This window comes from Poecile atricapillus, chromosome 7, assembly GCF_030490865.1.
Source record: "Poecile atricapillus isolate bPoeAtr1 chromosome 7, bPoeAtr1.hap1, whole genome shotgun sequence".
NCBI classification, from domain to species: domain Eukaryota; kingdom Metazoa; phylum Chordata; class Aves; order Passeriformes; family Paridae; genus Poecile; species Poecile atricapillus.
In genome coordinates, this window is record NC_081255.1 from 22036210 (window position 1) to 22052773 (window position 16564).

The window sequence follows — 16564 nt, forward strand, 5'->3', positions numbered from 1 at the left end:
GCGGAGAAGAGCGAAGTGTGTGAGTACTGAACAAAAAGAGACAGGAAGGGGAAAATATGAGCACATGGGAGGGGGGGAGGGGCTATTTGGGAGGTGGTTTGGACCATGGTTGTGGCCAAACCTGTAGCAGTGGCCCTGGAGCTCATGCTGGCCCCCAGCACCATCACATGCCTGCGACACATAAGGTGCCCACCCCTGGAAAGGGACCCCTCCCTGCCACACATGCACTGCTGCCTCAGGCCCGCCACAGCTGTCCTCTGTGTTCCTCTGTTTCCCTCCCTGTAGGTGCTGGCCCATGTAACAAGGTGATGAAGGTTAGATAGGGCAGGCTGAAGCCATGGACATGGCTTCTTTAGACATGTTCCCCTGTTAGGAACTCCCCCAACTCCATGGCGTCCCTCCTGCAGCTACTCACCAAATCCAGCTGCTGCCACATGAGGGTCAGGACAGGATCTCCTTCCTTTCAGACCAGACAGAAAATGTGCAGCCTTGAGAGAAGGGATACCTTGGGATTAAAACAGATCTGAGGCTGAGATGATAAATGTGGGACAAAAGCTCCTGTAAAAGGCACCTTCCTAATTCAAAGGTAATGCTAATGGAAGTCATACCCTTAGGTCACGTAATTCCTGAAATAATCTACAAAGTAGCCCAGTAAGTCAAGGAGAACTGATTTGAAGCTCTTCCTCCACCTCAGACTGCTTTTCTAGGCACTTAGCTCATAAGAAAAAAAATCTCATGCACCTGGTAAAATACAGGGGTCTGGGAGCTGCAGCACCTCTGCAGTCTCACCTGTAGTCTTTGCTTTGGGGTGGGAGTGCAGACAAAACGGAACAGAACAAGCAACTCTGTGCCCCGGAAAGGGATGTCCTGGGAAGGGCAGTGGACAGCCAGCAATGCCCAGGCCATGTCTTACTGAAGAGACAGGTTTGGGATACCCCTCTGTAGCCTTTGGAGATGCTTCAGAAGCTGCTTGAAGCTGGATGGGACCCAGAATTGTCAACAAGCTGAGTAGCCTCTCACAGTCCTGCTGTGAGCTGATTATCACAACTAACAAAATAATGTGCTGGAACAAATAACACTTCAGGCTCTGTTGTTTCAGGTGAAACTTAGTCCTACTAAGTATAAATTTCTAATAAGAGCCACAGCATTATGAGTTTCCCAGCAGTCAGGTTTAATACAAACGCATAATTCAGACCCTTATGGGGACACTCTCATCTTTGTACGCTGGAATTCGGGGATTTACACACATAATTCCCATTAACACTAGCAGGAGTTACAGCATGCATACATCTATTCCCCTCTCGATTTCCCCCTGGGGATAATAACCGTGTTTTAAATCCTCCTTCCCCGAGGGTGTGCGGTGCTGCTGGGTGTCCAGCGGGGCTCCGCTCCCCCCGCGGGCTGTCCCCGGCAGCCGCCCCGCTGGGGCTGTCACGACAGAGGCTCCTGTCGCGACTGAAGCCCGGGAAGCGCCGCTCGGGCCCGGCCCTGGAGCCGCAGGCGCGGAGCCCGAGTGCCACCTGCCGGGGCCACAGCTGGAAACAGCTGGCAGCGCTGGGCACGGCGCCCGGGGGAAACCCGGCCGGACACCAAGGCTGTAGGATTTAGGGCAGGAGCTAAGGAGGTGCGGTAGCATCGGGAGGATGCTTGGCTGGAGAGGCAGAAGAAAAGATATATTCCCTCTAATGCCACATACAATTCATGTGTGGGGAAAAAAAAAATTGGGATAGCTTTGTTAGAGTAGTTAGCTAAAAGAAAATGAGAACTGAATTTATTCTATTTCCTTTTATATTTTTTTCGTTGTTTTTTTCTTTAGTCATTAAGAGCACTGCTGCCAAACCTCTATAAGGCACTTCAGTTTAAAAGGATTTAACCTGATGTTTAAACAAGCTGCCCAAGCAAGGCATGGGGTATAGCAGAATATCCTCTCTGGAAGTGTACTCATTATACTTTGTTGAACTTGTAATGTTTTGCAAACGCCTGCTTGTCTAACAAGATCTAGTCGAATAAAATGCATCTGTAGCATAACGGTAGTGGGGAAGAAATGCCATAAATATTGTACTGTGCCTGACCAAAATACATTCATTGTGTCCTGTTCCCTTTTTAGCAAGTTTGAAGTTGACTCTCTTCAATTTAATAGGCTGACGCTTGTACAAATCATGTGTGACAGATAAACTGGATTGCGTAGAGGTTGACAGGGCAGTTGCTTTAGTGAGGGTTTTTTGGGGTTGTTTTTAAATGCTGGAAGCTTCAGTGGTATTCAGTGCAGATATTCAGAGCTGCAGTGCTCCTCTCACAGGCCTGCTTTGCTGTCAGACCAGAGTGGGCTGGTCCCAGCCTGCACAGCACAGAAGAGCTGAAGGCAGAGTCTCACTGATCCAGCCAGCCCTGTGCTGTGCCTACAGCTGAGATGGTAACATAACTTTTGTGGCAGTCTGACTGCCAAACTAGTCTTAACCACAATTCTGTCATGAACTCAGAAGTATAATTCTGTTGTGTGTATGGATTATTAATAAGAATTTAGCATCATTCTGTATGTAAAAGGCATGACCCAAATTTATCTAGCAAGAGAATGCGGAATGCCCATATCACCTTTTAGTTTAACTTAAGCTGGACTGTAAAGTTAAAACAATTTTGTCAGTTTTTTCTGGCTCCTTTGAAGATCTGTTCTCATAGAACTACCAAGTGGAAAAGGTGTGTTCCCATGTGCAGACACACACACCCCCCCCCAGAATTCACCCCTTCTTCACACACTGGGCTTCATTTCTTCATGAAAGCTAAAAATTTGGCTTTCTGTATAATTTTCTATCTGGAAACTGAAAATCTTTGTTAATAAATCTCTTCTATATGCTGTGAAATTCTGGAGGATCTCACAGCTCATTGCAATTATGTGTATTTTAGATCAGAGAAGTGATGGCTTATACTTAGAGGCTCTGCAGAGAGTGTTGCATGTTATGCTAGCGACACAGCTTTGGCTACAGGCCCTGATCCAAAGCCAGCTGCAATCAAACAGTCAAAGGTCATGTCTCTACAACAGAAAGAAGTTGTAATTGTAGCTTGTCCCAGGATTACCCTTGGTAGTTTGAGCCTGCCAGCATGAGAAGTAACACAAGCAAATGTGTAGTTGAGAGCTACCAGAACACAAAGGCCTCTGGTGTGGGCTGGTGGTGCCTCCTGGAGCCTGTCTCCCTACAGAGTCCGGGTCTGTGACCAGCGCTGGGCCACCACTGACACCTCCATCCCCACGTGGCAGCCCTGCTCAGGGGCCATCAGGACCTCCAGCCACCACCCCACTGCCAGGACACCATGGCCAGGAGCCGGCTCCTCCCGCCCCAGCTCCCACTGCTGTTCCCCGTGAATCACACAAGGCCATGAGTTGCCAGGACAGGTGTCCCAAGTGCCCTTTGTCCCCAGATCAGGACAGACCTGCTACCAGAGTAGCTGCTGGAAAGTGATGATTGCTGCTAGCTGCCATTAGGGGGAGAAAAATCTAATCTCCATAGCCTGAGGGATGGCCAAAGCTTGAGAAGATGAATGAATTTTCAGAAAAAGACACAGGAGGTCCTTAGAAAGAATTATAAAATTTATTACTCATATAAAGATACATGTGTAATACATATAGATGTCTCTATAAGTATTTTGCAGAATTTGCGTGATGTTTTTAAGGTCCATAATTTATAGTTCCAAATCATTATTTCAAACCTGCCTTGTTTTAACAGGATGGGATGTTTTCTTCCAGTAGCAAGAAGCAGAAAGAAAAAGTTGCTGAGCTGTACCCTTCCCATTCCCATGTCCAAACTTTCCCTCTTGTAATAGAGATTATTACCATATCTCTAATTAGTTAATGTTCAGAGTGTATTTTATTGTAATAGATGGAGAAAATGGCCATGCCTCTATATCACTACGGAAAAGCAAAGGGATCTCATACTACTATTTTAAAAATGCAGAAACATTCACATATTTCTGCAATATCTGCCTCAGAAATTGTTTGCTGTGAACAAAGTCACTATTTTAGCTCAGTAGCTATGAATGCTGTTGGGCCACCCTGAAATTTAGGAGAGTGAGAGGAAGGGAAGGAAAGAAAACAAAGGTATAAGAAAAGAAAGGGAAAGAATCTTTGCATTGCTGCCCTTTCTTGAAGGCAGACTTTCAGCAGATCACTTTGACCTGTCTCCTGTCTACCTGTCAAAATGATTATTTGTTCTTTCACAGTGCCTAGAACAATTGCAGGGTAAGGGTTTGTTTACTTTTTTGCATCATATTGAAATCATTTACTTTTATAATTGTGGACAGCTGGAAAAGGAGTTAGGGAATAAGATAGGAACAAAAATTAAGAGGACCAGCAAGAAGGTGAAAGATTTTTAGGCAGGAAATCAACCGGTTTTAATGCTTGAGAAGACAACAAAACTCTTATTGAACACCAAAGACTAGCATATAACTTCTGTAGCTGAAAAGTAAGTGACAATTTTAATCAAATATCTTTCTCTCACTAGAGCAGATAAGTTTATCTTTTCCCCACATCTTTATCAGAATCAAAAACCCAGAGCAAGTAAAGTTACTATCATCTGTCCCTGATGTAAAACATGCATCTATTAAGTAAACTTCTGAAAAGCTCATTTAAATGCTCTGGTCTCTGCTTTTAGCCATTATGTGTGCTCAGTCCCATGTAAACCCTTGCAAAGCAAAACAAGAGCTCTTCTGCAAAACCTCCTCTCCATTTCCCAGAGTTGTTTTTCCTAAAGCCATTGTTTTTTTCTCCTGAGTATAATACCATTGTTTTTATCTTGCTGCAGTGTTTCTTAGCAGAAGAATGTTTTAAGAACAATAACATAACATTTAGGAATAATAACCCCCCTGTCTCACGCTGGCACTGCTGCTCTTACTCACAAAGCCACACGTACTGTCTGTAACTAAAAGACAATACCTTAGAATGAACTTCAGAAAATAATTATATTTTCTCAGTGTTGCCACCAGGGGCACTGGGTCTATTTTGGTCCAAGTGGGACAACTCTGTATGAGCCTTAGTAGCAATTTGTTTCAGAAGATTTCCAATTAGTCATGGATATTTTTCAATAGCTGGGGCATGTTGAGCTTAGTGACACACTCAGTACAGAGGAATCTCCTTTTGTTCTGAAACTGCTATTTGCGCTTTTGTTTGTTTTGCCCCAGTTTTCTTATTAGAATACAAAGTGAGCCATTGTTTCCACTTCCTACCTAATCTTTCCATAATTACAAAATAATCTGGTTGGTTAATGCTTTACTTTTTACCAGAAAAAACAAAATTCCCCTATATTTTCCTTACAATTATCATGTTAAGAGAATTTTATTTCACAGATTACTATGCAAGTATAGATATAGCTGGGATAAGTGCTTACAGTTGAACAATTATCTGTAATGCTTCTTTATCAGAATTACCTGCTCACAAGAGTCCAGCATCAGAGAGTTAGCAATACTAACTTATGCTAAATTACTCTTTCAGAATTTTTTATAAGTGTTCATTCCGATTTGGGTTGATTTTCCCTTTCCTTCACCTAGAAGAGAAGTTTGCAGTTTCTGTGCATACAATGCTGCTTGTCTGTAGTCCTGACATGTTCCAATCTCTGGTCAGGCCCTTTAAAAAGAATCACAAAAGTCTGTGCAAATATTTCATTTATTTTATTCACAGAGCAGGTATATGAGAACACTAAATCTATGTGGCCTTATTGATTGGGTTTTAGTGAAATCAGAGTAGAAATTCATGTACAAGCTGATTTTCAGACAGCCACTACCACAGAGCAATTCACTGATGGATGTCATCAAACAGGAGGTCACACCACAGCATATGCACTTGGTTGTGCTGTGCAGTGACTTCATTTGTATGCAGCAGGGACAGTGAAGCATGGGGCTGCCTCTGGAGGGAACAGTCAATTCTGCAAACATTTATGACACTGCAGACTAGTCCAGGGAAGTTTACCTTGCCCTTGTCTTTGTAAAATGTTTTGTCGATCAAGGTTATCTGGTCAGAGCTTTCCTGGAGTCTCAGCACAACCAGTTCAGGGAGCAAAGGGGTGGAGGGACATTAGAAAGAGTCTTTATAGTCTGTCTTGGGGAATATTGTTCAGAAAACCTCTGTACCAGGACTTGGAATTTCTGATCCCATTTTCCAGGGATTTGCTTTGGACAAACAAGACAACTTTAGCCTTCCTGAGTCTTGCCACAGTTTAAGAACAGGATGCAGATCTTCTCTCTCCACTGTGTAAGGTCATGCCATTAATTCTTCCTGGTGTGTGTGGGACCCCAATTGCAACTTGGGCCTATAGATATAATTTTTTTTGTCATGTTGAAAAATTAAAATGTAAATAATTTTTATTGCATTTTTGTCTGAATAAGTGACATGAGCATAGGAAAGGAAAGGGAGATTCATGTCTGCACTGCAGCTTTGGTAGAGATGAAATCTAAGCCTAGGTTTTCCACAACCCAGGTTTTGTTTCTGCTTCATTTTCTGAAAGGTGCCATCATTATTTGTTCTCTGTCTTCTATTTTACCAGTGATCCCTATGAGTCAATCCCTTTATGTTCAAGTACTTATTTTATTTTCTAAATTCTCAGAGAATATCTCAAATTAAAGTTAAAAAAATAATTCATCTAAAATAAACTTTTTTTTGTTGTTTGTTTTTAAATCCCAGGCAATATTTGTTTCAAATGTGGATAATTCTAGGAAAAAAAAATTAGGTTCAGGTGGACATCAGATTTCTTGGGGACTTTCAAGAAATTTCAGTGGTGGATCAGAAAAATTAATTATTTTCACTGATCTTTTCTTAGATTTTTATTCATACAATCTACGAGTCCGTCATTCGTTTCTCTGCATCTTTCCTATTATTTTCTTTCTTTCTTGTACTTTTTCATCTTCTCCCAGGATAATTGTAAGAAGAGTCATCTCTGGTTGGCATTTTCATATGTACTGCTTGTTATCTTTCAATGTGCAAACAAACTTTTGAACCTCCTCCATCTCTCTGAGGTCAAATACTAAAGCAACTAGGCCAGAGGAGCTTCTCTAAAATATAGTTTCAATGACAAAGGGGGATCTACTTACTTACACTTTAATTTATTGTTTTCCTGAGGAAATAAATTAAGTGTTTGCTAAGTCTTAGTGGGTTTTGGTCACCAAAAAAATGGCTTTTTTTCAACGAAAGACATTTAAGTTGTTTTTGGTTTTTTTGTAAACCAGCAGTGTTTTTTTTGTTGTTGTTGTTGTACAAATTGTTATAACCAGCCAGACCAAGTACCATGATGAAATTGAGATAGAAATAAGTGTGTTGAGGGAGCCCAAGGTGTTCCTTCTGGGCCTGGGAAACCTGCTCTTGTCCAGCCTGGGGTGTGCAGAGCTGTGTGTGGGTACAGGCTGCTGCACACAGACAATGAATTTGGCTGGAGAGGAACTAAAACAGCAAAAAGCACGTGCATACCCATGCTTATGTGGAGACTGAGCTGAAATAAAAGCTGGTAAAGAAGGAAAATGTGCTTAAGAACAGGTGGAGAGGAGAGGAGTCAGGAGCAGTGAGGAGAAGAACATGCCAGAAAGAAGTTTTATTAGTGACTGAAGGCCAGCCAGGACAGCAGACTCTGATGAGTTTTCCTGCACAACAGCTCCGGCTTTGCAAGTTAGGCTGAAGTCCACATTCACAGCTTCCATTTTCTCCATATGAGTTTTGTGGGCACATAGCTACATTGAGTCTGGGCATTTGGATGTCTGCCTGACCAGCCCTGGGTGTTTATTTCTCATTTGGGAATAGAAGCACAGGGTTTGCTCATGGAAAGAAGTGAATGAACTCATTTGCAGGTGCAATCTTAATGTATTCTTAAACTGCTACCCACTTTGCCATTCCCAGCTCATTTTTATAGGGCCGGTTTGGGATAATTTTTCTGTTATTGGGTTATTTAAAAAAAAAAAAAAAAAAAAAGTAGTTCAAAATGTTCCCTAAAAGAAACCTCTTTAATCTCCCAGAATTTTTTTAACTGGACTGGCCCAATGCTCAACAATGGTAGACAAAAGACGAGAGCAGAGAAGAAAAATGCACAGGATCATTTGACCATTGGCGTTTGGATCTGAACGTCAGAGCAAACGTCTCTATTCTTTCTAGGAGCGTAACTTTCCAATCATGTAAAGTACAGCACACCAGAAAACTTTGTAGCAGTTAATTCATTTTTGTGGAGTTCCCTACTGCCAAAAGTCAAGGGAGCAAACGGGAACATAGTGTAAGCCACAGTTCACATGGCTGTGCTACAGACCACGGAGACAGCTGATTGATGCAGTGTGAGTTTACCCTCCAGGATACAGCTGAGGTTATTGGTGGGACAAGGAACTGAAGATTGTGTTGCAGCTATTGGCTTCATTCATGAATTGTTAATGTAGAAGAACAAAAGAATTCACTCAAGGCAATCAATTTCCTTTTAAAAATACAACAATTCACCCCAAAAGAGTGAAAAAAGGCTTAAGTGATAAATTGCAGGAATATTGCTTTCACATTTGACACCCATTAGACCTGTTTTATATTGGGAAAGTAGTATCATTAAGCAAAGTAGACAGTGCTTTACAACTATTAGCTTATGAAAAGATACAGCTACTACATAAAGATAACTGTTATTAAATAAGAACATTTTGCAAAGCCTTTAAAGAATAAGAAGCAGAGTTGTCTTTGGTAGTATAGGTCTTTCCTTACGTGCTTTCACAAAAAAGAAGGCAGAACAATTGGAGCTATTTGAGTTCAGAGGCACTTAATGGGAAGCTAGAATCACTTAGCAATAAATACAAGGGCAGGTATAAACTGAAGGGAGTTGCTGTCCTCCTCTAAAAACACCAGAGTGAAGTAATCACTGTGTGCTGAAATCCCCCCATGGAATACAAGCAACTACTTGGAATAGCAACTACTGCTCCTCCCAGGAGGAGCCATGGAGCAGATGTAGGGTGGTCAGCATCCACTTCTCCAGGGTTCAGGGCCCTAAAAAGTGCCTCCTTCATCCTTGCCAGCCTTTCAGACATAAACTGAAACCATTCACCAGCAACTTACATCCCATAGTCTTTTTCCAACACAGATCATAAACACTCACTCAATCCTATAATACACTATCTTGTAAGCTGTTAAACAAAAACTATGTGACCGAGTTTCAAAAACCCTGCCAAACACACTTTCCTCCTAATGTCCAGAAACTGCTGTCCTTTCTGTCTCCATGTCTAATTTGAGGCAGATAAAACCAGCTTCTCACCATGTTTTTTCCATCTGTAACATGTCTTCCCACCACATTACATCCCAAATGTCCCTTAGAGAGGCAAGAATATAACAGTGATAGAGAGGGGGCAGTTCATTTTCTAACCTATGCCATCTCCCTTGAGAAAAAAAAGCATATATATATCTACTGAAACCATTAGCCCTCATCCCATGTGCCAGGTTATGTCCTAGGAGCAACTCACAGTGGTATTGCGGATGCAGGGATTTTTGAAAGGATGAGGATGGTGAGGACTGCATGAAGCATCAGACTCAGGAACAAGATGGAGAATTTAGAGCAAGGGTTAGTTTTTTTCCTGAATGTTGGCAAGACAAAAAAAAATTTTAAAAAAATTCAAAGAAAAAATTTAAATAAAAAAATTAAAAAATAGGTTTAGAGCTCTCTCATCCTCACTTGCTTATGCTTTCTCCCCACTTTTAGAACTCTGGATATTTGACTACATAACCATTGTTTTCCCCCTTAATCATTAGCCCTATATTTGGGTTATTTTTGAGATGAAAGCAACCTTTTCTAACTCCTTGAGGACTTTCTGTTCTAGCTAGTGCCAGATGGTGAAGTGGAAAGCACTTGGGATAAGCCCTTCACCATCTGCACACCAGAATATCTCCACCAGAATATTTTCCTCCATCAGCTCTTCCTTCTTTCTGTTTTCCCTCACAACTCTGGTTCATTTTCTTTTTTGCCAGTCTTCTTGATCTTTATCAGCAAGCAGGAACTGTCTGCCCCCAACAAAGCTAGGTGCAGAAGAAAATCTCTGTACCCAACCTCACATCTGAAATAAGTTCCAGCAACCAGGGGAAGTTGGGAAAAGACAGCAATATTTGTTTTCATTATTGATCAGTATTTCTAATATAGGAATACCTCAACCTCTCAGTCAAGATAGATACTTCTTTGAGGTAGATACTGAGTCTTCACCTAGTGAGAGATTTTCCCTGCCTTAAAACGCTTATAGTCCAACAGGCATGACATACTATCCACATTTTGTATTAAGTGTGATTTGCTCCAAGACCAACACGGATCCATAAATTGAAACCAGTTCTTCTCAGGCTTTATCTACTGCATGAACCACAAAACCAAAAAACAAGTTTTCTGTCTCCTGAAGGCCATTTAGCAATTGGAACTCAGAAATATTTCATAGTTTCTTTTTCTAGTAGCTGTAAATTGGGTCTTACTGAAGTTGGATGTTGTTTCATTCTTACGATGTTTGCAGTTTGGGTGCATTTTTTGCCACATTTGAATTAAAACTTATGCACCACTACAGTTTTTCTATGCTAAATAAGAATGCCATTTTTCATTAGTACTAAACTATTAAATATGTTTAAAAAAATTAGGTCCAGAAATGCAGTCCTCCTTAAACTGTACTGCATCAAGTAACTCCAACATATTGTGTTCTCTCTTCAAATCTGCATCAGAAAAGTTTAGGTTGGATATCAGGATAAGGTTCTTCACCCAGAGGGTGTTTGGGCACTGGAACAGGCTCCCCAGGGCAGTGGTCACAGCACCAGCCTGACAGAGCTCAAGAAGCTTTTGGACAGTGCTTTCAGGCACATAGAGTTACTCCTGGGGACGGTGCTGTGCAGGGCCAGGAGTTGGAGTCGATGATCCTTGAGGGTGCCTTCCAACTCAGCTTATTCTGTGATTCTGCAATGTCACTCTTTTGTATGAGGCTTTGCATTAGAGCTTCTGGGTAATCAGGAAAGGTGCTCTTGGACTTTCAGATGTCTGTCATATGCATATCTAAGTGATCCAAACTGTATCTCTGTATACTACAATTACTCCATTCTACCCCACATATTTCATTCTGGTCTCCAGTGAATGAGCAGCACTTTTTCCCCAACCAAGCATTTGTATTGTTGTGCTGTAAATTTGAACTCATACCTACGTAATTTTCTTCTACATCTTGCCCGAGTTTTATTCAAGTTATGCCTCATTCTCTTCTTTCCACATCAAGGGCATATATTATACTTGCAGTTGCCATGTGATTGACAGCAAGGATGCTATTATGCACTAAGCAATCTGAAAAAAGTAGGTCACATAAATTTGTAGAGTGTAGTTTGCTGAAAACCTGTGGAGATTTACATACAGCGTATTGTATGGATTTGTTCTGAGCATCCTTCGCCCATGTTGTGCTTTAGAATGATGTGGTGAGTGGGAATGTTCTGCTAGTCATACTTTCTATAGGATTGTCCTGATGCCAGAGTTAGTGCACCTTGAAATTTGAGCATGAGAAGGGAAGTGAGTATATATGGAATAAAGTGATTTGAGAGCTAAAAATATAATAAAGATTTTGGAAACCGATACCAAAAAAAGTACAGGAAAAGAAGATATTTCTGACTAAATTTATGCAAATTTTTGTCAAATATAATTAAATGGAAGTCAAGAGAAAACTCTCTCATCTAGTCTTCTAATACTTCTGTAGCTCTCACAGAGCATCAATGTGAGCAATATAGAGGGCCAAACTGAGCCTCAGTTAACACCACTGATGTAACTCTGAATTATCAAGTTAGATAGAGGCAACATTGTGCAGCAATCTATAAGCCTGTGTTACTGAGGCCCCCAGTTAGGTACCATAATGGTTTCTTTTGGCCTGTGAACCTTTGAAATGATCATTCTGCTTTTTAAAGACTCTTAAGCATCTAGAGGTCATTGCATTGGGTTACAATTGCAGCTATAAAATGACCAGTAACAAACCAAACACATTTCTTTTCTCTTTTCTGAAGCATGCTTCTTATGCTGCAGACACTGCTTCTCTCACTCATTATAGTGAGATCCCTTATTGCCCAGCATTGTACTAACTCTGTCTGGTCTATTGTATTGTGATGACACTCCTTTGCCCATTGTATTAGGTTAGCACCTCCTTGGCTATAATAAGTATGAAAAAAAAATTCAAGGTTTGACTTGTCAAATGGAACTTTTCAGTGACTTATTAAAAGAACCCCTGCGGTATTACAAAATGCAGGTTTTCTGTCATCTAACCAAAAGATCCCTTTAGAAACCTTCATTTTTTATATGTGTAAAGACAATTTCTTCTAGTGAAACTCTTTGATTCTTCCCTGAATGAAATCAAGTGTTTTAAAACTTTTTGAGTTGCCCCAAAGGCTAACTTCTATACTATGGAACGTGAAAGACTGTGAACCACTCACATAATCATCACATAGACACTTTGCAATGTGCTCCTGGCAGCAATCGTTCATTACATACTGCAGGCTTTCATTAAAAAAAAAAAAACCACACCACACAAAACTGAAGAAAGTCAGGGAAGACAAAACTGTGAACTGTGTCTTTCTTGATCACAAGAATTGAGAGAAAACAAAGCTGGAGAGAAAGCAGTTGTCAGAGATTGCTAATGAGGTTATGATAAATTGTTGCTAGAGAGATAGAATTGAAATAGATTGAGAAAACCTATTGAAATAGAATGAGAAACAGAAATGTGAGGAGAGATAGCATTCCTGTTAACCTCCTTCAAGCAGATACGCCTCAAGTAGTGTTGTCTCTGGCACTTTACAGGCAAACAGCAATGTATTTGTAGGAGTGGAGCTCATGTCAGCATTCTACTCTCTCTCCTTACCCCTACTTAGAGCACCTTCCTCCCACTACAGCAAATGAATTACTACCAGCAAATGAATCAGGTCTTTGGACTCTCTTCTTATATATTTTCTTGTATATTTTCCCTTTATCCCTTGTGCTATAATGCTGAGGTGAGGCTGGGGATTTTGTGCTTTTTGGCAGCTATTAACATCCCTGGAAATCAACACAACACACACACACAGAACTCCTGTTTGGTCTTGCTGGAGTTCTTTGGTTGGGACTTTGGGTTTGGGGTGTTCTTTTGCTTATTCATTTGTTAGGGAAGCCTATGGTGAGCACAAGACCAGTTTTGTGAGCAGTCTGGGAAGACAGAGCCTCCCACATCTTGTGTGAGCTCCCAGAGGAGGGAGGGGAAGCAGCAAGGTCAGTGTCCTGTCACAGTGGGACAGTCACAGCACCACAGGAGAAGGCAGTAGCACCTAAAGGGTGACTTAAATAAAGCTCCCATTCTCTGCCCATCTAACCCATGAGTACTCATGAGGTGTATTTGTCCCTCTCATTTTACTTAGTCTTTCCTGAAGCCCCCACAAAGTAATGTATATTATTGAGAGGTTTAGAGAACTGCAGGATGGGCTTTTTCAGAGAGCAAAAAGCCATCTGAGGAATATTGTTGCCCTCATTTGACTTTGAGACAGTTTCTGCGTCTATACTGTGACAAAGCAAGAGACAAGCTAAAAATGGTGGGAGATGTTCAAATACATTTTCTAGATAAAAATGAAAAGCTAACTGGAAAAAAAAAATAATATATAAAATTCAGGGGTCTTCCAGAAGTTCAAGACTAAGAAAAAAAAAGATATCTGAAGTTCTCTTATGTTGTTCTGAAGGATCTGTGAAGGCATCAAAGAGAAAAATATAAAGTTTTCCCTGGTTCCCTTTTTTCTTCATTGTACACTTGCTCCTGGCTTTCAGATAAGAGACTGAAGTAGACACCTTTTTCCAGCCTTCTAATCTGAAGTATATTAGATGGACTTCAAAATGGAAAAATAAAATTCTCTATATATGTCTATCTTTTTTATTGTGTAGCTTCAAATTATTCTCATTTGTTTCCAGAGTAATTTTTAATGTGTATTTATCTAAAGTGTTTAAAACCCCTCTATTGTCTTTCATATTCAAGGGCAAATCCATACCATTTTTCCCCAAGACAGAGAGACAAAAATAAACTACTTAATACTGAGGTAATAACATGGACAAAATGTCACTCGTGTCTTTCAGTTTAAATCCCTTTTTCCCTCATGTTATTTCGATCTGCCTATTGAGGAGACCTAAGAGTCTCTCTGTAAAAACAATAGGTTTCCAATTAAGTCTCATTAGTAGGACAAAACCACCTGTTTTGGGTTAAAGATCTTATAAGACTCTAGATCAAAATGAGTGACAGTGAGGGCAAAGTGTTCTGATGAGAAATCGAACAACTCCTTCCCTGAGAAGTCCATCGTCCCTTCCCGCTCTCCAGATCAATCTGAGGCTGTTGTCAGCATCTTGTGTGATTCGTGCTTTTTAGCAAAACAGACTCCCCTTAGCTCTTGGGGTCTGGGAATATTCTCATGAAAAACCTGGCAGCTTCTCTGAATCTGCTCTTCCATACAGTTGTCACAAATCTTCTCCTCACACCTTGTGCCACCTTTCATGGCAGGCAGCTCAAGCCTGTTTCAGGAATATCCTTCCCACTGTTTCTGAAGAATCACACACTGCCTCCTTTTGCCTTCGGTCGTGGTCCTTGCACCTTATTTCTGATCATCTCAGTCCAGGTCCATTTTAAAGAACTGCCCACAGGTCTAACTGTTCCTGCATGAGGAATTTTACCCATTAAATGGCAATGAAAACTTATTTGCTGTAACTGCAGGATGGAAAGCCAGACTGTTTCAAACCCATTGCTAAACTGCTCCTTGGAGTCAGAGAAAGTTATCTAGAAACTCCTATAATGGTCTTCATTTCAATGTGCTTTGAACCTGCTGCTCCAGTAATCTTCAGTGATAAGGCTGGCTCACATACCTGTGGTTCCATGTGTGCTATAGACAGTTCTATCATTTTAGAGCCTATTAACCAGTAACTTACAAGTCTCTGGTACTTAAATTTTGTGACTGCTTTGTGAGGCTTAGGCTGATAGCTGATTTTCTTGGTTTGCCTTTTTTTCTTGTTTCCCAGGTGACTGGCCTGGCTTTCCCAACTGTACTGTGAGATTGGTTTCTTTTCTATGCCTCATTAAGAGAGAACATTTGTTACCCTCTCTTCAGACATTGCCTAAGTCTTTGTACATGGACTTTTATCTTTTTCTGTACATTTCCCAACATGTTGAGTGAGTAGAAATTTACAGATGGAGCTGCTGATGTGCTTTCATGTAGAGAATATCTTCTTGTACAGCTGCATATCTCATATTTTGATTTTCCTTTGCTGATACCTGCAGTTACTTTTATGCCTTGAAGATGAGCTCTTCCCACACTCCTCCATAGTTTCTCCTAGCAACATTTCTTTGTATACTGGTTGGTGAGGACAGCTGAAAGGTTATTGGGCTGCTACCTTCCAGAAAGATACTGAATTATTTAGTATCACCACTTCTACCTAAAATGATAGCATCATTTAACTCCAAGTTCAACCGTAGCACTGCCATCATCTGCTCAAGCACACTGCTGCTACAGAAAACCCAGGAGCTCTCTGGAGAGGCTAAACATGAGCAGATTTGAAAAAATCTGTAATGCTTATAAGTAATAGTTACACTAAGAAAGATAGTTGAGCTTTATAGACACAGAAATCTTTTGTTAAGAGTCTTGGCTGTGTTAGTAGGCCCTTCTGCTGAGACTCTGTGTGAGGTGGCAGCCACTGGCACCTGCACTGAAGTGTAGATGCCTGTGATAGATGGACCAAGAACACAAGTGGTATAAAATGTTTGTATAATTAATTAGGAGTTTAAAAAAATCTATATGCTTAAATGCACATATTTATTACACCTGATTGTGGTATATGCTGCATGTATTTAAAAGTGCACAAACACAGAATGGAGTGGTAAAGTTAACATTCACTTCTGAAAACTTACAGATATGTGAATCCCAATAGTTTTATTTGCTGCAGGAAAGATCTTAAATCAATCTTTAAATCAAGAGGAAGATAAATTTCCATTCACTTGTGTCACAGTGTCCAGAAAACCTGGGAAGATGAATAAGAATGCTTGAATCATTTACTAGATTGCACGTATGGTTCTTTGTGTTTTGCAGTATAAGTCCTCAATTAGAGAGTTTATGCACTAGTAATCAGTTCAAGGGAACTTAGTTTCCTGTTAGAAAGTCTCTAAAAAACCAAGAAGTTAGTATCAACCAACATCTTCCTAGGTTAAAAACTATAAAATACTAACTACATAGCAGGAGTAAACTGACCCAATTCTATTTAATTACAGCTACATCAGTTAATTCCAGAAGAAATTCAGCCAGTGAATGAATTACAAATAAATCTTCAGAGGAGGAAGGAAAGCCAACAAGACAAAACTGCAGAAAATATCCATGGAATCTCTCTGGCTTTGTTCCATTGCCTTCTCTGAAGAATTAAAAAATAGATAATTATGTCCAATTTAAGTTTTGAGATTGGCATTATTTGTTGATCAGTGCAAGCATTCATTGAAAATTAAATTTAGAAGTTTCTTTCCCAGTTACTTGCCTTTGAAAACCAAGAAAATAACAATCTTCCCACTGTTCTTTCCAAAGGTGAGCAAAAGGAATTTAACAGAG